At 39.6% G+C, this 24,970-nt stretch overlaps 1 long non-coding RNA gene across 1 annotated transcript in view; it reads right to left on the reverse strand.

The window, feature by feature from the left end:
• LOC131273297 (uncharacterized) overlaps window positions 1-24,970 on the reverse strand; it is a 31,527-nt gene that overhangs the window by 3,141 nt on the left and 3,416 nt on the right. Inside the window, exon 1 of the long non-coding RNA XR_009180485.1 lies at window positions 1-24,970. This exon is cut by the window's right edge and continues 3,416 nt beyond it. This is a non-coding gene — a long non-coding RNA (uncharacterized lncRNA).

The raw sequence follows: 24,970 nt of genomic DNA on the forward strand, positions 1-24,970 counted from the left end.
CTGTCTCTCCCTACCTTCTGGTTGGTAAAGGCTGGAGCAGTGACCTTGGGCACGTAAGTGGAAACCTCGTCCTGAGGAGGACAGAACAGTCAACTAGACTGGGACACCTTGCTTATCTTGATGGTTGAGAGAGAAATCACCTGCCACTGTGTTAAAGCCTATGTATTTTAGATTCTTTTTGTTACAACAGCTTAGCCTGTATAAAATATTCACCCCTCTATATATGAAAATCCTTCCTATTCTATAAGTATTCACCCTACAAGAATGTGCTTCTCCATCCTTTGAGTCTCCAAAGCCCTCTGACCTGCCTCTTGTTTCGCCTCACATTCTCCTTGTATTACAGATGTCTGTGTATGTGTCTTATTTGTTCTTTGCAAGCTTGAAGAAGGCAGAAGCCAAGTCTTAATCATCTTATTATAATCCACAAAGCCTAGCACACTGTCTTATACATGATTGGTTTTCAATAAATGTGTTAAAGGAATGAGTGGAAGATTCTTCATTGTCTATATACAGAATGAATGGTAACCAATGAGAGGCTACTCATAACCATATCCCAAGACTGCCAGATAAGAGTGCCAAGATGGCAAGCTGCTGGTGTGCCTTCCAGTCAACATTTCTGTCAACAATCTGAATGAGACATAGTCATTATATCCTTCACACCTGTGGAAAGCACAGTGGAATGCCAATAAACTAGATAAGAAGATCAAGAATGAAAAAGATCTTTACAGGCAAGAACAAGAATAATGGATCAAAAGTAAACTTTAACTGAGATAAAGTCCTGAATATCAGTTTAAAGGTGGGCAAAAGGAAAGAATGGAGGGGACACTAGTTAAGTTAAAGGTAATAGTAAAAAGGCTTAAGGACTTTATTTGTTTGGAACTTCAGTATTAGTCAAGAATATGATGTGCTGGTCAAAAAACTTCAGTGCAATTCTTGCTGTACCAGTTCACCCAATAGTATTTATTGGGTGTCTATACTATGTGCTGTGTGGAGTGAAGAAATTGCCCCTTGCTTTCAAGGAGGTTATAAGAATATACAGTCAGAAAGTGGATGTGGCTCAAGCAATCGGGCTTCCGCCTACCACATGGGAGGTCCTAGGTTCCGTTCCCAGTGCCTCCTGGAGAAAGCGAGCTGGCACATGGGCAGGCGCAGGGAGCTGATGCAACAAAAGAGACACAAAGAGGAAAGACAATGATAGACACAACAAGTCAGGGAGCTGAGGTGTCTCAGGTGACTGAGTACCTCTGTTCCACATGAGAGGTCCCAGGTTTGGATCCTGGTACTTCCTAAAGAGAAGATGAGGAGACACAGACAGTACACAACAAATGGCCGTAGAGAACAGACAGCAACCACAAACAATCAATGGTGGGGAGGGGGAACGACAGGGGGATAAATAAATAAAAATAAATCCTTAAAAAAAAGAACATAAAGTCCATCCTATAGCATTAGGTAGACAGCATTTGGTGCTGTAAGATCAAAGACATGGAAAAGCTAGACACAAGTATTGCAAAAAGGGAGAAGCTGAGTTTGCCTTGGGCGTGGGTTCATGAAGGAAAGGTAAAACAGGAAAGATAGCTTGGTGCCAATCTGTAGTAGATCATTAGTGCTAGGCTAAGGAGATTGAATTTTTTTAATTGAAAGGAGGGAGTACCTGAAGGACTTTTGCATCCAAAAAATAAAGGGTGGGGAGAGATATCAGAGTGGTGTTTCTGGAAAATTTCTTTGGAGGCAGTGTGTTCACAGATTGGAGTGGGGAGACACACAGGCGCTTAGAATCAGAGCTGTCTCTTTAGAGACTGAGTGACTGTCTTGTTCAACAACTTCATTTTACAAGTGGAGTAATTGGGGCTAAAGGTTTAAATGATGTGTCTGAAGCCACAGAGCTGGCAGAACAGCAGAATTAGAATTCAGGTCTTGTGCTTCTTGGTCCAGTGGTTAATAAACCAACAGCAATTAGACTCTGCTTAGGAAAAGCATTTCTGGAGAGATTTGAGGCGAGGAAATCAGGTAAGAGAGTATTTCCAAAGTCAAGGTAAAAACTACTGAGTAGTGGAAGTGGGAAGAGGGGCAGCTGTGAGAGAAACTGCTTAGTGTCAGAGGGAAGGAAGAGAGGCAAAGGTGACTGCATTTTTTAAGGCTGGGTGTAGAAAGGATGGTGGTGGGATTAATGAACATTGGGGATACAGGGACAAGGAACAGGTTGAGGCAGTCCTGTTTTGGGTGGGTGTCATTTTAATAAAAGGGGCACTGAAAATTGAAAAGTGACCAGAGGAGGCTAACTAGAAAGCAAAAAACAGGAAAGAGTGAAGGAATTTTGCTTAGTGTGGAGAAGCCCAAACTGATTGCAAGGAGTGGAGCTGAGAAGATTTAGGAGGAGATTCCATAGCTGGCTTCCCATATCTGGAGAGCTTTCACAGAACATCTGTAAAATTGCCTTGTAATTTGCACTAGCATGGCACCAATGGAAGGTGCTGTTGCGTGGCTGCAATGTGAAAAGAACATGGGCCAAATGATTTGGGGCAAATCATCTCCTCACTGTAAAGCAAAAGAGCAGGAGCACAGGCTCTGGTGTCACACAGGCCTGGGTTCTGCTCAGCCTACCATTTATGAGTTGTATGACCTTGGGCAATCTCTCGGGGCCTCAGTTTCTACATGTGAAAAATAAAGAAGCTGGTTATTAATATGTACCAATAAAATTGATTTGTTTAAATAAATAAATATAAAGAAGCTGGGCTGAAAGACTTCAAGGACCCCATCTAGATATAAAATTCCTTGGTTCTAAAATAAATAATTAATTGAAGTTTTAGGATAGTCTTATTGGATTTTCCTCCTGAATATGTACTAATATTGGTGATCAAGTATCAACAGCTAGCCTGCTTCTGTGGCACTCCATGATGGCATGTAATAATGGAATCGAGCTGACATGTTCACAAAAGCACTGTTCTCTGTGGGTAGGAGTGGGAAACATTCCCATTTAGCTGATATCACTAATTTTTAAAGAAAACCATATGAGCAAAAGAGAACTAGAGAAGAATGTGGGAGCTATGAGTCAGCCACTGAATTTCAATCGCATTAATTTTACATTATAAATGACATAGTTTTAAAGTTTCTTAGATTGTATAAAACTTGTAAATTTTTCTCTAAAAAAGCTCATACACACACATGCTGATATATGTTGGAAATACTGAACATTTATCCCCATTCTAAAACATGCCTAAAACCATGATTATGATCTTAGCTATTTTCAATAGAAAACCTGTTTTCTAGCAGTTTTTTAACTGGTAACAGTTTTGTTGAAGATTGGCTGCTTCCTATAAAACATAGGCCTTGTGATCCTTATGGGATATATTTTTCCTTCTCAAATTGTTTCATAATGGCTACTGTTGCTTCAAAACATCCAGAAATTTCCATTAGAAATGGAATATTCAGGCTGCCTCTGGATAACCAATTTTTATAAATTGTACCTTTATTCTTAAACACCTAATTCTCAGATACCATCTACTGTGGTAGATTCAAGTGGCATTACAAATTTTGAGGTAGAACACTAAAAAAATAAGATCCAGAGATTATATAAGACCTGTGCTTGCCATTCTGACCTCAAAACAGAGGTAGGCAAGAATTTCAAAGCCTGACTTAAAGGATTATGAAAAATAATTTTATCAAATCAAAGTTTAGGACAGTCTTGGACTGTGGCAAGTAGAAAAGAACATTGAGCACATTGTTAAAAATAGATACTCATTCCCTTTCAACAGCAGACAGTTCTTTAACGTTTTATATTAGCAATGCAGACACAGAGACTGGAGATTTTAATTAAAGTCTGGAGACCCAGGTTTAGTTCATTCTTTGCCATAACCATTCTGAGCCTCAATCTTTTCATCACTAAAATGGGGGTGTTAGTATGTATTTACTACTAGGGTGAGTGTGAGGCTTAAATGATATAATGTCTGTGAACCTCATAGCATTTGGAACACAGGGTTTTAGGTTATTGGCAGAGTCTGTCAAGGAAGATCAGGGCTCTAACGCTAATGTTGTTTTTCAGTATCAAACTACAAGCAGGATTCAGTCTGTAAAAGCATTATTAAGGGGGAAATCCATTCAGCCCACCGTGACTGTGGTATGGTGCCCTATTTCTTGGCACAGAACTCCCACTTAAACACTTAAATGAATAAAGTTCCACGCAGGTAGAAAAAGAATCATCAACTTGAGATTTGCCATGGGAACCTAAAGGATGGAGAAGTCTCTGACTTTTTTTTTTTTTTTAAACAGAAAGCAGCATTCTCTTTGTTTAAAGGGGGAAAGTGGGGGAGGGGAATGTATGTGGGTTTCTTAAATGCTTGAGGAAATTGTTTTAAGCAGCTGGAGGAATAAAAAGGAGGAGCACTAGGAAAAGAATTTGTTAAATCTAAAGGTATAAGAAAAAAACAGGAATTGATTGAAAATGATTTGGTGACAAACAAGGCATGTAATGACAAGAAAGAAGAACGTGCGCATATTGAAGGGATACATGTAGAAAACAGCCGTCTCCTTTTAATTAGCTTTGCTGCCGAGAGGATCTTCTCCCTTGGTTTCTGGCCATTTCTTCTGGCCTAGAATCTTGTTTGCCATCCTTGTGACCTTGTGACGTGCTGTGAGGCTGAGGGGGTGGCTCGGTTGGGGGGTGTTAAGGGGGACATCAGTTACTCTGCTCTGCCTCCAGGCCACAGGCGGAGCCCTGGTGTCCACTGGCCACCTCAAACACCAGGGCCCAGAGTCACCAGGAGGGGCAGCCAAGGCTGTGGGATGGAGTGCTGTTCCTGCAGCTCCACCAGTGCCTGCTAATGGAGAGCCAGTCAGAGCACAGGTCTTTTTAAAAGTGGCTTAGATACTTTGAGCCAGTAGTCACTTTAGATGTGGTAACGATTCCCCCTTTCTGTCTCCCCCAATCCCTTAGCCCTTTCCAGAAATTTCACATTTTCAGGAATATGCTGCAGAGACTACTTGCTGTTCCCCAATGTCTGCTCTCCTCTCTCTTAATAGAATCCTCTGCCTTTACTGGTTGCCCAAATAAAGGCAACACTTCCTGGCCTTCCTTGTGGCTGGTGTGCGTGGGGGGGTGAGTAGCAGATGTGGCTTCTGGGGCGGGCGCCTGGCTTCTTCCTCTCCCTGGCTGGCCCATCCTGGGCCGTGAAGATGAGGGCTTCCCCCAGGGAGGGGCAGCTCTAAGGCAGGAGGAGCCTGGGTTGCAGAATCCGTGGGGCCGCACCCCTAGTCCTGCACTACAGACGTACAGATTGCTATCTGAGAGAAACAGACCTCGTAACTGTGAATCCCTAGGCCAGGAGATGCACTTTCTTGACTAAACTTTACCTTCTTACCCCCTGATTTATAGTCAAAGAATAAATTTAACTTTTTCTGAACCTGGGGTGAAGAAAACTTTAAAGGACCCAGGAGCTCTTCAATAACTCTGGTTCTTGACCAAAGCAGTCCACCAAATTCACGTGATTGAAAAACCAGGGCGAGGTAGTAGGGATAAAAACAGGGTTTTTCACAGGGGATTCTTTGGGCAGCAAACATCTCCTAAATTTAGTCTCTGACAATGTCTGCACAATGCATGTCTGGTTAGTGAGAAGCCAGTGAGCTTAGTAGGCAAAGTTGGCCAAAAAAGAGGATATGGACGCCATCGCATACTGCGGTGTCTTGGACTTCTTTGGGTGAACAAAAAGCCGTTAGGCTCTTGCTAAAATGATCCTCTATTGTCTGGATAAGAACTGATCACACATGAGTCACCAAAGTTAAAACTGAAAAACAATAGCTGAGAGTGGCCTAGGAGACCAATAAGGAAAAGTCAAGTCTGTTATATATTATTTAATGGTATGATGGGGAGAGGGAGAGATTTTGGAAAGGAGTAATGTGGAAGAATATGTGTTAGATTGCTTCAAGATAAAAATAAAATAAAATAAAATCCCTAGCTGGAGTCTAACATCACTTTGGACAACTTTTTTACATTAAAATTCACTCCTATACTTGCATAATCAGAGATGTTGACAAATTCAGCTTTCAAAGAATCTTAGAATTAGAAAGAGAATTAGAGATCCCTCTCCTTCCCGGCTAAACACCAATGCATTATCACCAGGGTTTGGATGTGAATGTTGAGCCAGCTGTAAATTCACCAAAACTAATAACTTGGCCTATGTTTCTACAGTTTATATTTATGGTTATTTTGTAATTTTGTCAGAGGTAGGGTTAACATCCATTGTTAGCACCCATTGATCTACCAAAACAGAATGGTCTAGTCTTCATTTCTGATTCCTTTTTATTTTTTCAGGAAGCACCTGGTATTGAACCCAGGATCTTGTACTTGGGAAGCAGGCACTCAACCACTACCCTAATTCCTTTTTAGAATCTCACATTGTCTTTTAAATTAAATGTTCTATAATTTTTCAAACTTTAAATTTTTTTCCAATTTTTAAATTTTTCAAACTTAATGGCTTGTATTTGCCATGAGTCACCTTTTAGATGACTAGGTAGACATATCTTTGGTTCTGTCTTTGGACCATGCTCCTTATAGGCTGTAAGGTCTTAAGGTTATTCAGTAATATCTGAAAGCAAGTTTTTAGGTCCTAGAAGATTAAATACATTTTATACAGCTACCTATATAAAGCTTTCTCTTTATTACGTTTCTTCCATCCTTTCTAATTTCAAGGGCACTATCCCTGATGGTGAAGAAATGGAAAATAGAATTTTTCTGAAATAGATATCATGGAGAATAGAGACTTAAAAAAAAAAAGTGCTATACTTTTCTAAAGTTTAAATACCAGTGGTTCTCAATTCTGGTTGCACAGCAGACTCACTTGGAAAGCTTAAAAACAAACAGAAACAGGGAAGTGGATTTGGCTCAGTGGATAGACATCTGCCTACCACATGGAAGGTCCAGGGTTCAAACCCAGGGCCTCCTGACCCATGTGATGAGCTGGCCCATGCGCAGTGCTGATGTGCACAATGGGTGCCGTGCCACACAGAGTGTCTCCCGTGTAGGGGAGCCCCATGCACAAGGAGTGCGCCCCATAAGGAACCGCCCCATGTGAAAAAAAGTGCAGCCTACCCAGTAGTGACACTGCACACACGGAGAACTGACACAGCCAGATGACGCAACAAAAAGAGACACAGATTCCCAGTGCTGCTGACAAGAATATAACCGGACACGGAAGAACACACAGCGAATGGACAGGGAACAGACAACTGTGGGGGGTGGGGGGTGGGGAGGGGAGAGAAATAAATTAAAAATCTCTGAAAAAACAACAACAAAAAACAGAAACAACCCATGCCTAGGCTCCACCCCATAGATCTTGATTTCATGTGTTTGAGGTACAGCCTGGGCATTTGTGTTCTTTAAAAGCTCTCCAGATGATTCTAACATGCAGAATTAAGAATCATTTCAAATCTAACCATTAGAAAAGTATGACAAAGTTGTTGCTTTTTAAAGTATTGACTAGCCCTAGTTTGAAGTTTGCAGGCTTCTGCCTTCCTACCACGGATCTCATCAGTTTGTGCTGTTCAGGAGCTCTCCTTGTAACTCACATCCATAAAAGAGTTCCATGCAGCCCCAGGCCTCTGCAGGTTCCCAATCTACTTCTCATGGAAATCATATGTGGCTGCATGACAGAACTGCCTCTTTTTAGTATTCGATCCCTCTTGCTCCATATTCCCTTTTAGTTTCTGGCCATGTAATCAACATCTCTAATTCGTCTCAAAATCTCTACCTCCTCAAAGTTAAGTCTCCTAGTCCCCCAGAGCCTGACTCCGTTCCACCTCCGATTGAATTCCCGGTTTACCTCGGGTGTCCCTGCTAGAATCTGGGGACAGCCTTTGTTCTTTTGTATTTGCAAGCTTTCATACCACTTTTCCACTATTAGTCTCAATACTTTTCCAACATTTAATTGTTTACCCTACAGTGATACATTTTTCCTTCTTGGTCAGAATTAAATCTAAATAGTTGATCATTTTTTTCATTCCATCTTCTGAGAGATGCAATTGTCAATAAGTCAAAATTTTATCAAATACACTCTTTTAGCAAGTGAAATTTCTAGTAAAGGCCCAGAGAACTAAAATACATTTTCACAACGTCTTGCCTTTCTTGGTTTGGAATTGGGCTTAGGAAAGTGCGGCAAGGACACTGTGAAAGGCCTTTGGTCCCTCTTTAATACTGCCCTCATGGTGAAATCACTTCTGATTCTTTCATCTCCACCCACCCAGTCTCCATCATGCTTCTTCATCCAGGTTTCTGACTTTCTGTGCACTTTCATACTTTTTGGATATACACCGCTCCTCTGCCATCCTTTTCATTGGGGCTTCCATAATACAGTCCTGAGCTCTATATTTCAGCAGTATCTAGGAAAGACTGATTTTTTTCAAATGTTAATACTTCAAGTTCTCTTTTCCTAATATTCACACTCGTAACTTGAAGTTGTATATATTATTCCTGACCTTTTCCCTGCTATTTTCCCATGCAAATAAAGGAACTCCCCAATTCCTCTATGTCTAAAAGTCATACGTGTTTTCTTACAAATACTGTCTTACAGTTTCACATGAGCAACTTTTCCATCCTCTCAAATTTCAGTTTAAAGTCTTCTTGGTGAAGTTACTAAATCTCTGGCAAGTACTGACTTTCAGATCTTCACAGGGTGAACTTCATCCTTTGCTAGGAGTCTATTATTCTGCAAAACATTCGCCTCTTGCAAGATGACCTGGGGAGCAATCAAGAGTTTGGAAGCCCTTACAAAAGAAATGACAATAGGGAAGTGGATTTGGCCCAATGGATAGGGCATCTGCCTACCACATGGAAGGTCCAAGGTTCAAGCCCAGGGCCTCCTGACCCATGTGATGAGCTGGCCCACGTGCAGAGCTGATGTGCGCAAGGAGGGCCCTGCCATGCAGGTGTGTCTCCCATGTAGGGGAACCCCATGCACAAGGAGTGCACCCCATAAGGAGAGCTGCCAAAGCGAAAAATGTGCAGCCTGCCCAGGAATGGTGTTGCACACACAGAGAGCTGACACAGCAAGATGATGCATTAAAATGAGACACAGATTCTGGCTGATGCTGACAAGAATAAAAACAGACACAGAAGAACACACAGCGAATGGACACAGAGAGCAGACAACCGGGGGGCAGGGAAGGGAAGAGAAGAGAAATAAATAAAAAATAAATCTTAAAAAAAAAATGACAATAGGTTATTTTTGGCTCATGACTTTGTGGCCCTTAAAGTTTTTGTACTGCTATTTCCCAGTGATGCTTTCTGCCCATAGCCAGGAAGCCTTCACTGGCAGTAATAGACCTTATTACTTGTTACAGTGTCAGCCTAAACACTCCTGAAGGCCAAATGCTGACCTTGTTCTTCCTGTAGCTACCACTACCATTTGCTGAGGTGGGAGAAGGCCTCTTCCTCCCATGGTTCCAATTCCATTATTGAACTCCTTAAAGGCTGGCCTTGTTTAGGTATCATTCAGCATTCTTAGAGGAAGTCTGGATATCACTAGCTCAGAGCTAGGTCAGAAGACCTTGAGCGCCACAAGACCCACCTCCAGAGTGACCCGTCGCCCAGTCCCTTAGAGCCCAGTAGCTCTACCTGTCCTCCTCCAGATGGAGGCCCTGATGACCCAGGCCCCTCTGCAACCCCAAAGGCTGAGACAGATTTGTTCCCCTTTTTGTTTGAGTTTCCTCTCAGCAAAGTGGGATGGGGACTATCAGTGCCAAGGCTCTTTTCTTATTGTAAAACAAACATAAACAAACAAGCAAATAAATGACTAAGAATAAAATTCCCTTGACTCCATATCCTCCTTCAGTGATTTCTTAATTTTTGTCTTCCCTTTTACAAAACTCTTGAAACAGGTGGTCTCTACTATCTCTACTTCCCCATCTCCAGTTCCTCCTTTAACCAACTCATTTGGTTCCCAACCTCACCACTCATTTGAAAATGATCTTGCTCAGGTCACCTATATGACCTCATGTTGCCAAGACTTTTCTGTCTTCATCTTACTTTGCCCTTCTTTCTGAGGTATTTAATAAGGTGAATGCTCCCTCCTTGAAGCACCCTACTCTTTGAGCTTCTTGACAACAAACTTCCCTGGTTCTCCTCTCTTTTCCTGGCTCCAATTTTCTACTTAGCTCCTGAATGTTGGAGTGCCTCTAGGCTTGGTGCTAGGCCCTCTTCTCTTTTCTATCTACAGTCTTTCCCTAAGTGATCTCATCCAATTTTATAGTCTTATTTATTTATATTTTTTAAAGATTTTTTATTTATTTCTCTCCCCTTCTCCCCCACCCCCCAGTTGTCTGCTCTCTGTGTCCATTCCCTGTGTGTTCTTCTGTGACTGCTTCTATCCTTATCAGTGGCACCAGGAATCTTTTTTTTTTTTTAATTTATTTTTATTTATTTCTCTCTCCTTCCCCGCCCCAGTTGTCTGTTCTCTGTGTCCATTTGCTACATGTTCTTCTTTTTGTCCGCTTCTGTTCTTGTCAGCAGCATGGGAATCTGTGTTTCTTTTTGTTTCGTCATCTTGCTGCATCAGCTCTCCGTGTGTGTGGTGCCATTCTTGGGCAGGCTGCACTTTCTTTCGCGCTGGGCAGCTCTCCTTACGGGGCACACTCCTTGCGCGTGAGGCTCCCCTACGCCAGGGACACCCTTCATGGCATGGCACTCCTTGCGCACATCAGCACTGCGCATGGGCCAGCTCCACACAAGTCAAGGAGGCCCGGGGTTTGAACTGTGGACCTCCCATGTGGTAGGCGGACGCCCTATCCATTGGGCCAAGTCCACTTCCCCAATTCTATAGTTTTAAATATCTTCTACACCTTAACGACTCCCAAGTTTATATCTCCATTTACCTCTCCCCTGAGCTCCAGGATCATATATTCAATGGTGTACTTGACATTGCCACTTGGGTAATAGGCATCTTATTAAAGTTATGTCCAAAATCAGGTTCTTAATCTGCTTTCTCCATCTTCTCAAGCATCTCAGCATATAGTATCACTAACTACCCAGCTGATTAAGCCAAAAACCTGCGCATTGCCCGATTCCTCTTTCTCATCCTACCCAGAGAAACCATCAGCAAGTCCATCTGGTAGTACCTCTAAAAGAGCTCTAAATTTAGTCCAGTTACCCCCTTCTCTACTGCCATCACCAGGTCCAAGTCTCCAACATATTTTGCTTGGATTACTGTTATAGTCTCCTAATTTGTCTCCCACTGCCACATTTGCCATCTCTTCCCAGCTCCACACAGCAGGAAGAGTGCTCTTCACCAAAATGTCACTCCCCTGCTCAGATTTTCCACTAATCCCACTGCATTTAAAATAAAATTCAAATGCCTTACCTTAGTCTCCAAAACCTTGCCTTACTCCTAACCTTGCCCCTGCTTACCTCTAAACCTCATGCCATGCCAACCTACCCTCTGTTCCCTGTACTCCAGCCACGTCATTCCTACAGCAGATTGTCTTTCCTGCCTCAGGGCTTCTGTCCTTGCTATTCCCTCTGCCTGCAAGGCGAAGGTCACCTGGCCCTCAGAGGGAGGCATTTGGTGACCACACCCATTATTCTCTTCCACAGGAACCATCTGCTTATCTGCTTCAGTAGACTATATAAATAGCATGAAGTTAGGGGCCCTTCTATCTTGCTCAGGGTTGCATCTCCAGTGCCTGGCGCATGGGTGATCATTACTGAATGTTGATCTAGACATGGGTCCCTTTGCTAATAGGATTCCAAGGGCCTACCTTCATATGCCACAGATTCAAAAGGTATGTAAATTAGGGTCTGTGACAACTGTGGAAGTGTACTGCTCAGATTGTCTTCAGGACAACCAGCTGTGGGGAGCCTCATTGACAGTCCCAGCTGTTGTCACTAGGATGCCCTACTGTGGTCATACTGAGGCCACATCCCCTCCCAGGCTGCTCCCAGGGACTGACCAGCAGCACAGTGGGGGTACTAGTGCTGGCCCATGCCTGCCCAGCCCGGAATTTCTCTACTTAGTAATTTCTGCTCGGGAATTCCCCATCTACCTGGCAGAAGCTTTCTCAGAACTGTGCCATGAACTGAAGCTTTTCCTACCCAATCCTTCTTCTCTTTTCTACCTTCACAGATGTCAGATCTGCATTGCAGTCTGAAGGCTTTCCTAGTTTACTCTTGCTCCCTTATCCCTTTAGTCTTCATAGGAGTTTTCCCCCCAAATAAATCTATTACACATCTCATTCCATTTTGGCATCCACTTACCAGGGGATCCTTTGGAACCCTGAAATATTGCTACTGTAGGCCATGGTCCAGAAAAGCAAACTCTCCTATTTGATACTATGTATAAAACCATCTGTTCACTTCCCAACGTCTTCCAGTCATGACCTTCAACTGGAAGAGAGGAAAAAAATACCACCTGTGCCCGAGCCTCCTAGTTCACCACCTGGGACATCAGATCATTAGATATAAATTCCAGATTTACAATTTGCAGAATGGGTAACCACTGGCAGACACAGTAAATTCTGGCACATTTCAGGCCTGTGCTCCAGAAAGGCAGCCATGAGTTCACGTTCATGCTTTTATACATCTCTTAGTAGACAGTTAACTACTACCACTTGTCTTGGTACTAGTGACAGAATCTTTGTAGCTGCTAGTAACTAGAAATCTTCATTAATTTTGTGAATAAAATCTGCTCTTTTCATTAGAGGGAGAACCTCATTCTAACTTTATAATTCTCTGGTCAGAAATTAATATTTAATTATCCTGTGTATATTCCAGGAACATTGAAATTTTTGTCTATTTTGTCCACAGTTGTATCCCAGCACCTACCTAGAACAGTGCTGTATATCCATAGAAGGCACTCAGTAATCATTTGCTGAGCAAATTGTTCTACGGTGCTTTCAAATGACCTCATTTAAGCCTCAAAACCACCCTTTGAGATAGGTTTTATCTTCATTTTACTTCAACTCAGAAGGATCAAATGACTTTTCTAAGGTTATTTGGTACCTTCCAACAATTCAGACAACAAATATATTGCAAGGAGTATATCCACCAGGTTCAGAAAATTAGTTTGCTGATAGTGTTTAGCTAACATGAATACTCTGGTCTAGGCACCTAAAGATTTTATCACAATTAATGTTGATACTCAGTATCAATAATAGTAATTGAGTTATTATTATTCTCATTCCTATTTTACAGGTGTAAAGCTGAGGTTTGGAAAGATTATGTGACTTACCTAAGGTCACACAGGATACTGAATCACATCTAAATTTTTACACCATATTGTTTCACTCCAAATGACAAGAAACAATTACTGCCTCCAAAACAACAAGAATTTAAAAGAAGTGTCTGGGAGATTAATAAAAAGTCATTAAATCAAATCTAGTAGAAGCAGTAAATCAGGGGGCAGAGAATTCTTTTTCTTAAAAGGAAAGAAAAAAGATCTTTGTATTGTCAGTGCTGTGGTTATTCTCAACTGGAGGGAAGTTTCAACACTTTAATTGGCAGGCCATACAGGTTGGTACATACAGCTAAAAAGCAGTTCGGGAAAGAGATTAACTGGACAACAACTGATTTCAACCCTTCAATACAAGTGAAAATATGAGACATTGCCATTTTTCTTTATTTTTATTTTAGATATTATTTTAAAGAAGCACCAGCCTAGAATCTGAGAGGGAAACCTCTATATTTTGTCTTAAAGGGAGCTTCATTGCCATGGTGCATTACTAGTATTTCTCTGAAACTCAAATTTTCCCTTTTAATCTTTCTTCTCCCTGGAAACTGATAATTATAACAATGCCCTGAGAGATAGATTCTCTTTGGCCCTAAGTTAGACTTTCAGTAACTAAACAAGAAAATACTAGTAAACTTTACTTGATATAACCACACAATGAAATATTTTTAATGGAAATGGAGTTGGAAAGATGTTATCAAGCTGCAGGCCTCCACACAGGAGCGTGTAACACACAGCACTGGGCTGTGGCAATTAAAATCTGGTTTTATATTAATTGGTGAGCCTTGCAATTATAGCTTTAAGGTTTTCTAAAATCACAGAGACCCAGTTAAGGGGCAGTCTTAGAAAGTTGACCACTGGTCAAAGGAAATTTTCCCTTTAGACAATGCAACTAGTCATTAAAAAAAAAAAAAAAAAACAGTATCTTGAATTTGAAAACTCAAACCCAAAGTAATCAACTCACTAATCAACAAATCACCAAAACCAAAACCAAAAGAAAACCAGTTTTAGCGTAGAGGTAGATGAATAATGGGATCTATTTATTTTATATCTTTCTGTATTTAAACTGTTTATCATGAACCATGTATTAGTTTTATAATTAAAAACTAATTGCCTACAAAGAATGAACCACAAGGTAACTATGGGCTACAGTTAATAATAATTATAATACGTTCCAACAAGTTAACACATTAATGCAAAATGTTAATAGTAGGGAAAACTGTTTTTGTGGTAGGGGGCAGGAGTGTCATTTGGGAACTCTACTTTCTGCATGATTCTTCTGTAAATCTACGACTGCTCTAATAAAAAAACAAAAACTTATTACCCTTCAACAAAAGAACAGTAAAAAACAAGATACTCTGAAGAAAAGTTCCAGGGCATTTAAGAGCTAAGAAAGTCATTTCTCACTGCTAAATAAAAGTATAAAGAAAAAATCAAATATTTTGAACACTTACACCTACCCCAGCTGGACACCTTTATTCAGCAATGTATTTGAACAACCACCTTTTCCAAGGAGTATTACCCTTTGTAGATGGCTAATAAGAGCCATGTTTTGTTTTTGTTTTTTAATTTCTACCATGTGCAGGTATAGTGTGCTAAATGCTCAAAACTATTCAGCAAAGTGGCCATCTTCATTTTAGAGAGGAGACTGAGATTCAGGGATGTTCAGTGAGTTTATTCAAGGCGACTCAGGTTCTAAATGGCAATGAAAGATCTATATCTAGGTTTATCTAACTGAGAAAACCTATGCTTTTGTTTCCTCTATACCAGTGTTTCTATTTTTTCCCTGCTATGATGCTATGATATATATATTTGATATTCATGTATGACACAGGGATATGTATCTAAGACTATACATGTGATTCTCAACCTGCTGGCTGTAATTGGAGCCCTTTCTCTCCCTCTCAGGAAAGCACAATGAAATGCAACTGAATGATGCTCATATGGGGATAACCTTGAACCCACCCTAATTCATAAAACAGTTTGCAAACTTTGGAACTTTAAAATGATCATTAGTTAACAAGTAACTTGCCCCACATCTCTTAGCTGAAAACACACCAGTACACTGCATATCACCCTAGAGAACCACTGCACAACATCCAAAGTGCCTTACACTTTTTGTAAGTACGTGCACATATTTATAAAAAAGTCCTTTAGAGTGCTGGCCTGTGCTGGAATACTGGCCCATGCAGAGAGCTCATACAGCAAGATGACGCCAACAAAAAGAGAGTCAGAAGAGAGACAATGAGAGATACAACAGACCAGGGAGCTGAGGTGATGCAAGAGATTGAGAACCTCTCTCCCACTCTGGAAGATCCCGGGATAGATTTCCAGTGCTGCCTAAAGAGAAGACAAGCAGACGCAGATGAACACAGAGAGCAGACAGCAAGTGCAAAACAATGGGGTGGGGGAGAAATAAATAAATAAATCTTAAAAAAATAATCCTTTAAACAGTTCTGTGAGATGGGATGAAGATATTGTTTTAGAGATAAGAAATAAGCCTCAAAAATGTAACACTGATTGGCCAACTCTCAAACCCAGAGCTTCTAAACGGCTCCCTCACTACTTCCTCATATAAAACATGTTGGAAAATGGTCTTCTGTCAAAGGACAGCCTGGGAAAAGCTTAAGTATAACTTGGAAATTTTACTTCTAGGAATTTTTCTAATAACTTACATTTTTATTTAAAAGGAAAAAAAGGATCTCAGGGTTTAAACCATTGGTCAGAAAGGATTTCACAAGGTCAGCAGCTTCCTGTTCAACTGACAATGAGTGACCCAAGGAAGTGCCGTTTTCATGCTAGCAATAAATTATTTATTGGACTAAACACTGAAGAGTGCTAGGTTCAAATGTTATATTTAAATATGGAATATTTAATCATCTTTTATATTGTTAAGTATTTTACATCAGCATTTCAAGTATAAATTAAGCTTATTGCCCCTAAAAACTGAACACCCTCATAGTACTTTTTAAGCTGTAAGCACTTCTCCCAAACTACAAACATTTTAAATAGCCAGAGCTTTAAACCTCCATAAAGGAAGCCTTGATGGCCTAAGTATGGACATTTATTACATGACATTGCTTGCTTCTCAAGGAAGTGGTCTCGATATGCTTCTTCCTTGCCCATACATCTTTCTACCCCTTCCATTTTCTTGGAACATTCCCTTGACCTCAGGAAAGAATTTGGGATTGCTGACCATGGCTGAAGTAGTGTTTATTCTGCAGTCTGGTATAAGCAGGCACTCAAAGAATGAAGAATTCCCACCCCTGGCTACCTAGCCTTTGCCCAAATCCTCCTCTCATGGGTCTTTTGCCAGCCTGTACTATCCTTACTCTCCCTATCCCCTTTCTCTGCTCTTTCAGTCATTTTCCTAGCCCCTTCTCTACCTGCCCCACGAAGTGAGGGCTTTCCAGCACTTTATTCTCAGTCATTTTGCTCTTTTGGCTACATATTGCCTTAGAAATATCATCTATTTCTAAGGCTTCAAAAATCTTTATGCATATTAATGCAAATCTCAGACTTGACTTCTCTTAAATTCCAGCACGATGTATTACTCAAATATATGCTAAATACAAAAAACAAACAAAAACTATTGCTACATGCCTTTTACCAGTCTACTTTTTTAGAGGCACACTGTCATACTTTTAAAATATGCTTTGCAGAATGTTTAACACAGAGTATGGGTCCTTCACACATCTTTTTTTTTTTTAATCAATTTCCATACATATATATCAGTAAGCTCTTAGAAACTATTTAACTCAAAAACAAATGGGCAACCAAGTTCACAAGCTCTACTCCCGAAAGCATGGTCTCCAAAGTGCAATGCATGTGTCTCATGCAGCATGTAAGATGATCCACTGGGATGTGGAAAGAAAAATATTAGAATGTTTTTTTATCCCATCCTATTTTAATGCCCATTTTTGTGAATGCATTATAATTACCACAGAAGAACATGCATATAACTTATAAATACTTATACTGGTAGTATATACTTAAGAATATTTTTACTGAAAGCTTTGTATTTAAGTGTGAAGTCCACTGACATGAAGAATGGCTCTGGCCTATACTATATTTATATTATTACACCACCATTGCCAGATGATAAAACAAAGCATTTCTAAATTAAGTTTGACATCAAGGAGCCTACTGAACATTTCAGTGCGATGCATCCTAGTCAGATATGTCTCAAGTGCAGGTGTATAAAGATATCCTGACTCAATATTTTCCCCATTCAAAATTTACAAAATGTGAGAAATGAAGACAAAGATTAAGCAGTTTGTATGTTAAAATAAGCCAAAAGAAGAGACATTATTTTCTCCATTTTCCTGTTTACCAAATTTGCTCATAGTACAAAACAATGTGCCCTCAGCACTGAATGACACATTACAGGATTACAGAATTAGAGATCTTGGAGCCTATCTACTTTATCCTTCAACCAAGTGCTAGAAACCCTGTTGCTCAGTCCCAGACATGATCAGGTGACCTCTTATTTTTTTACAGCGAGATAATTTCTAGCCATGGCTTCCAAATCTGTCCCTTGGGACAATATAGCAACTTTCTATCTCCCTTGGAAAGGTGGTTTACAGTCCACTCACCATTCTACACCTCTTGGATGTAATATACCAAGCAAACGTTCACTTAAATTCCAACAATCCAAAACCAAAAAAAGAACCCAAATTCACCCAGAATCAAATACCATATTTCATGAGAGGTAGTGATCGATGAAGATTACTTTGTGTGATTAAAATGTATATTCTTAGGAAGTGGATATGCTCAAGTGATAGGATTCTACCAACCATATGGGAGAACCCAGGTTCAAACCTGGGGCCTCCTGGTAAAAAAGAAAAAGAGAATGCATGCCTGCCCAACAAGCCAGTGCCTGCACAGCAACACAATGCACACGTGGTGAGCCAAGTGCCTGCGTGGCGAGCTGAGTGCCCATGTGGCGAGCCAAGTGTCCGTGCGGTGAGCCGAGTGCCCATGCAATTGAGTCACACAGCAGGATGATGCAACAAAAGAGAGATGAAGGGGAGAGTCAAGGTGAAACGCAGCAGAAACCAGGAACTGAGGTGGCACAATTGACAGGGAACCTCTCTCTACATCAGGAGTCCCAGGATCGAATCTCTGTGAATCCTAGAGAAGAAAGATGAGAAGACAAAGAGAAACAGATACAGAAGATCACACCACAAATGGACACAGACAGCAAAAACAGCAGGGTAGGGGGAGGAAGAGGGGGAGAAAAAATTATTTTTTAAAAATGTATATTCTCATAAACTAAGGTTGCAGTCCCACCTTTTAAAGCAAAGAAACCATGCTTGACTTACAGCAAGCTTACAATAAACTAATATACTGGGGGTGGAGGACTTGGCCCAGTGGTTAGGGCATCTGTCTGCCACATGGGAGGTCTGCGGTTCAAACCCTGGGCCTCCTTGACCTGTGTGCAGCTGGCCCATGCGCAGTGCTGATGCGTGCAAGAAGTGCGCCCAGTAAGGAGAGCTGCCCAGCGTGAAAGAAAGTACAGCCTGCCCAGGAATGGCGCTGCACACATGGAGAGCTGACACAAAAAGCAACAAAAAGAAACAGATTCCCATGCCGCTGATAACAACAGAGGCGGACAAAGAAGACGCGGCAAATAGACACAGAGAACAGACAACGGGGTGGGGGGGAGGGGAGGGTGGAGAAGGAGAGAGAAATAAATAAAAATAAAATAAACTAATATATTGGCTTTTATACAGAAAAAATGCCAGTCAGGTTCCTGTCTGTAATTTTTAGGCTTGTGAATACAATATTGCAAATCCTAAATGGATTTACATTTATTCCATTTAAACTGTTTCTTGTTTCAGTCCAAAATCTTTCTGAATTTTAATTCTCTATTAACCTTCCCTCCATGCTTGGTATCATCTTGTAAACTCAATATAACTTTCCCTTTTATCTTCAAAGGTACTGATAACAAACATATGCATATGCACGCACACACACCTGGACAGGACTGTTACATGGAAGTCATTAGGTTGTCACATCTTTCAGACATCTAAATAAGAATGTTTAACTCCATGCAAATGTACTATCAACTATACAAAATCTTGCAATATTATTCACAAGAACACTATAAGGACTTTTGAAATTGAGATAAAAGATGAAAGACTATTTCAAGTGGCTATGAGGATTAGAAGGAACGATCCCATTAGACTGGAGGTCATAAGGAAAAGTGAGATAGGCCTCAAAGGAATGGATGAGGAGAGAGGACACCCAGTAAAGAGGCAGAAAAGGAGTAACAAGAGCTACTGAAATAATTGGTTTGAGCCTGAGATCAGGTATAGCAGCTGAAAGGAACAGGTTTGGAACACATGCCGGGATCAGATTGTATAGTCACATTTGCCAGTCACAGCCCAGGAGTATGTATTCATCTGGTGGGCAATAGAGAGCCACTACTGGCTTTAAAAGAGGGGACTTGCTGAAACTGTTCTTCAGGAGAATTTATCTGGAAGTTGGGAATACAAATGTGGATGGGGAAAGAAACTAGAAATAAGAACAAGTACACAAGTAGCAAAGTCCAACTGAGGAGAAAGGAGGTTTACAGTAAGTAGATAATGTACATATTTACCTACCAGGAAAAAAAAAGCACAAATTTACAATTCTATACTTTCTTCAACATTCTCTCGTGTTCTTGAAAACCAAGGTACAAATTACCTATCCTTGTCTTTTACACAGCTTCCCTTCAGTATCACTTTCCTAGACTGACAGTGACTCAGAAATACTAATCTCTAATTCTGCATAGTCCTATAGCCTCCTCAGTTGTAATTAATCAAGGCCAGGTGAAAAGCAATTAAGTCATATGTCCATATATTGGGTTTGTTTAATTTTTACAACATGTTTTTAAAATACAAGGCAAATATGTAAGTTGATAAGGGAGTGCAATCCAACACTCAACCCTTGTTATTGCTGCTTGACTGGAAACAAGTACTACATATTTTTCTTTACCACTTTTCAGAAACTTTGGTCCTTCTAAAATTTAGTCTCTGGACATCATTTTTAAAAATATAGTTTGCAGTCTTATTTTATATTACTGTGTATTCCTTTCTTCTACATTTGGTACATTTCTAAAAGGACTGAGCTTCATGAAAAAAAGCAGTATTAGAGTTAAGCCCTGAAGAACGGGTAACATTTCCACAGGAAGTGATTGGGATTGGGTGGGGAGAAAAGAAAGCATTTCATTAATAAGCAAGAATATAAGCAGAAATAGGCAAAAATGAGGATATATGTGAGACATATTATTGGATAGGTGCTTAACAATGATTACTCATTAATTTATAACAATCCTTTGACATAGTTATTTTCCAGCAAGGAAGTGCAGAGATACAATTTACCTCTTGAATAAAATAGGTTATGGATTTGACAACCCTGTATTTAACCTGGATAGCAGATTAAATATCGTTAGAAGACCCCAACAAATAAATGGGCAAGGACACTGACAATTCACAAAATAGGAGCTATAACTTTTGACAAATAAAATTAAGATGTTCATAATGCCCTAGAAATCAAGGAAATACAAATTATATGACAAGATACCATTTTTAAACTACCAAATACATGAAAAAATGGTAATATTCAAATGAGGGTAATGAAAGAACTCACATATGCTGAACAACGTAGGAATGATTAAAAAAACAAAAGCAAATTTACCCAATGGATTATTATGCAGCCACAAAAATTTGTTTATAACATGAAAACAAATACACACTTGTTAATATGAAATGGGAAGGTACACAGACACAATTTGCAAAATATGACTACATAAAAGTATGCAATAAATAAAATTATGTGTATGTAATACAGAGAAAAAAAGAATATTCATCAAAAAGTTATTACTGATGAATTTTAAATTCAACTTTATTCTCTAAATTTCTATGTATAATGACAATGTATTACTTTTATAATGAAGCAGAAGACAACAAATATCACATAGAAAAATACAGTAGTCTGGGGTTATTCAGAGCAAAGGAAAACATGCTTAAATAAATCTCTGTGGATCCTAGCCGTTGGCATTGCATTATAGCAGAGCAAAACTCTGCCTGCTAATCTGCATTCATATGGACCTAAGTAATCAAAAGTTATGGTCAGTATACTCTGTAAAAAAAAACAAAACAAAAACCACCAACACAAAACAAAACACGGAAAGGTGTGAGGTTATTAAAAGATTTCTATCAATATGGTATCAAGAAAATATTTTACTGATAAATATTAATCTTCCTAATATACTTGCAACATCTCTCTCCCCTGCCCCCAAACCCTGAAAGGGTCCCCTTGGTGTCAGGAATATTTGAACTATTTACCCCTGTGTGCACATACTGAACAATCTGGTCCCACTCTAATGCTCTAACCCCCCCCATCCCCCACCAGTCTCAAAGGCTCGCATACAAAGCCTTATGTTCTGGCTGGCCCACTCACTTTCTCTCAAAGAAACTTTATGTACTTGCCTGACCTTTTGCTCATTCAGCTGCCCCCATCTTAATTCCTCTATCTACTCCTACTCCTTTCCTGCATCCAGACACAGATCAACCTCCTCAACCCACAAGTCACCTCCCTTCTGTATGTTCCTATTTAAGCTATTGTCTGTAAAACACACCAAGTAGTTAACCATATAGTCTAAAATTACATAACTAAGTATATGCATTATCCCCTAAAATGCATTTTAATTTCTAAAGATTAGAGACCTTTGTTATATTTTTTAATATCTTTCATATAATGCCTTAAAGTACACAAAGCAATTTTATTCTCAGTAAATATGTCGTTGATTTAAAAGGTTCAGTAATGTGTAGAAAGCCTCTCATTCAGGGAGCTCATCCTCTAAAGATATAGGATAAGCATATTGTTCTTCCCTAAACCCAGAAATGACATTAACTAATGGGAAAAAAAGTTAAACATTTCCTTAAAAAAAAAAAAAGAAACTTGGTTATTAAATGCTATTCTTCAATTCAAAGAAATTAGGGTTCCTTGGAGAAATGACTCATTCTAGAGCTAGAGGAAGAGAAAATACGAAGTGAGTCTGGAGCATCATGTAGTACTGAAAGTAAATGCTCAAAAAAAACAAATGGATGGGGGGAACGTCCAAGGGATTCAGGAACCAATCTGAAAGAGCTCTTAATGGCCAAACCTAGAATAGTATCAACAACAAATAACATAGTAATGGATTATGAGTCCATACTGGTATTAAATGGGGTAGAAGGAACAAATCTTCCTTACAAAACAATTCCAAACAACAGATATTTTCTCCTCTAGGAGGTGGAGCTTACTTCCCATTCCCACTGAGTAAAGGCAGGACTTACTGACCTGCTTCCAAAAGGAAAAAAAAAATAAGGAAAGGGAAAAATAGTAACTTTTCCAGTGGAGAAACCTGGCAGATTCTACCTTGATGATGTCATGTGACTATCACATACCTGAGAAGATACGATAAGAAAGGCGCTTCACCTTTGTGGTATTTCAAAAACCTCATTTCCCAAAAGTAATCATAAGGGAAACATCAGACAAATTGAGAAATGTTCTACAACATACCTAACCCATACTCCTCAAAACTGTCAAGGGTCATGAAATACAGGGGAAGACTGAGCAACTGTCAGAGACCAGAAGAGACTGAGGAAAAATGACAACTAAATATAATGTGGCAATCCTGGATTGGATCCTGGAATACAAAAAGGACATTAACAGAAAAACTGGAATTTATTTAATGGTAATGGACCAATGTTAGTTTATTTTTAACAAACATACCATGGTAAGACTAACATTAGGGGAAACAAATTGGGTCAGAGGTATACAAGAACTGTCTTGTACTAACTTTGCAAGTTTTCTGAAAATCTAAAATTATTCCAAAATTGCTTATAAAAATGACAATGGGCACTCTAGACCAGATACGTATAAAATAAAATAAAAAGACTCACCATAACTTTTAAATCTATTAGCTCAGAGGTTGTTAAATTTGTAGCCAATATCACACATTTCCCTTCCCTTCTCCAGTAAAGGTATTTGATACCAACAGATAATACCTCTACTCCCAACTGGCCACTTCATATAGAGGCCCTTTGGATGAAAAGATTACCAGGGAATAAGAGTCTGAATAACTTGGCTCAAATATACAACGTATAGAAATGCCTTTAAATACAGGCATTTCAAAGTTTTGGAATCTAGTTCTCTAAAATTCACTTTTAAATAAAATCTCAGTAGAATTAAAAAATTTTTCTTAAATAGATTCAAGAGCTTTAAAAAACAAAAAACCTTGCCAGTATCATGGTCCCATTTTTATTATAAAGCATGCTTGACTTGAATGTTTAAAAAAACATTTTTAAAGTTTAAAGCTAAAAATTAACCAGACTATATATATTTACCAACTGTAGTTTTTTCAGTTATGCAATATGGAAATTGTATCTATCACTACTGCTTTGTACTCTGCTGCAACCAACAGTCTATAATGTCTCTAATAGCAAAACTACATTGAATTTTTTTTTTTTAGGAGGTACTGGGGATTGAACCCAAGACCTCATACATAGGAAGCAGGTGCTCAACCACTGAGCTACAGCTGCTCCGCAATGAGCAGTTGTTTTTTTTTTTTTTTTAGGAGGTGCCAGAGATTGAACCTGGGACCTCATATGTGGGAAGCCAATGCTCAACCACTGAGCTACATTACCATTCCTGGGTTAGTTTTATCATTCGTTTTGCTTGTTGTTTTTGTTTTTTCAGGAGGAACAGGGAACCAAACCCAGGACCTCCCTGTGGGAGGCAGGCACTCAACTGCTTGAGCCATATCCACTCCCTGAATTCTGCATCTTTAAAAAAACAGGGCCACTTCTAAAACTAGAAGTGCTATAGTGGTAGTTAATGTATAAGGAAAGCCAATAAACACTAACATAGTCCATAGGCTTTCCTGGCAAAGCCTATAGTTTTGCAAAGAATTTACCTTTATACTATCAGAAATATTTTCACAGTAGATAAATTTCTATTCACGTATACTTACTAGAGAAGGACCTGCTAGAGATTAACTTTGGATACTTCTAGTAAAAAGGGCCCCATTTTCATAGAACTGGAAGATCAACTTCCAAACAAAGGAACAAGAGCCCAGAACTTGTTAGTAGTTTGAATGAAGCCAGAATATAAAACACCCTTCTCTGAATGTAGTATTCTTTCTATTCCAAATGCTATTACTTCTCACTGGGTCTCTCTACATATTTGAAAATCCGTATTACAAAACAGTGGCTCTCAAAGGTAAGGGAGTACCTGTTAAAATGCAAATGCTTGTGCTCTACCCCAGACTTAATGAGTAAAAATTTCTGAGTATTAGAAGAGAAAAAAAAAGCCTACTTTTAAAAAGTATCTCAGTTGTTTGATGCAGGTGACCTACAAGCTGGTTGACCTTGTGAATATAGGGGGGCTATATTAAGATTTACCCTGAGACAACACAGTATTTTACAATACTTATTATTAAGTTAATATTTAAACCAAAACTGCCTTTCACAAACCAGAATGTATGTCACCCTAGCCACTGACCTCATTTTGGAACACTGTTACATTGTTATAGGGGGAATATTATGATGGCATACTTCTTGGTAAATAAAGTTTTAATAAAACAGAATAAAAAATGCAAGTCTTATCGTGAATTCTACAATACAGAAGGTGGCAAAGTGAGGTGCTGGGGAGCAGATGTAGCTCAGTGGTTGAGTGCCTGCTTCCTACGTATGAGGTCCTGGGTTTGTTCCCCCATACCTCCTGGAAAAAAA

This window comes from Dasypus novemcinctus, chromosome 14 (genome assembly GCF_030445035.2).
Source record: "Dasypus novemcinctus isolate mDasNov1 chromosome 14, mDasNov1.1.hap2, whole genome shotgun sequence".
NCBI classification, from domain to species: domain Eukaryota; kingdom Metazoa; phylum Chordata; class Mammalia; order Cingulata; family Dasypodidae; genus Dasypus; species Dasypus novemcinctus.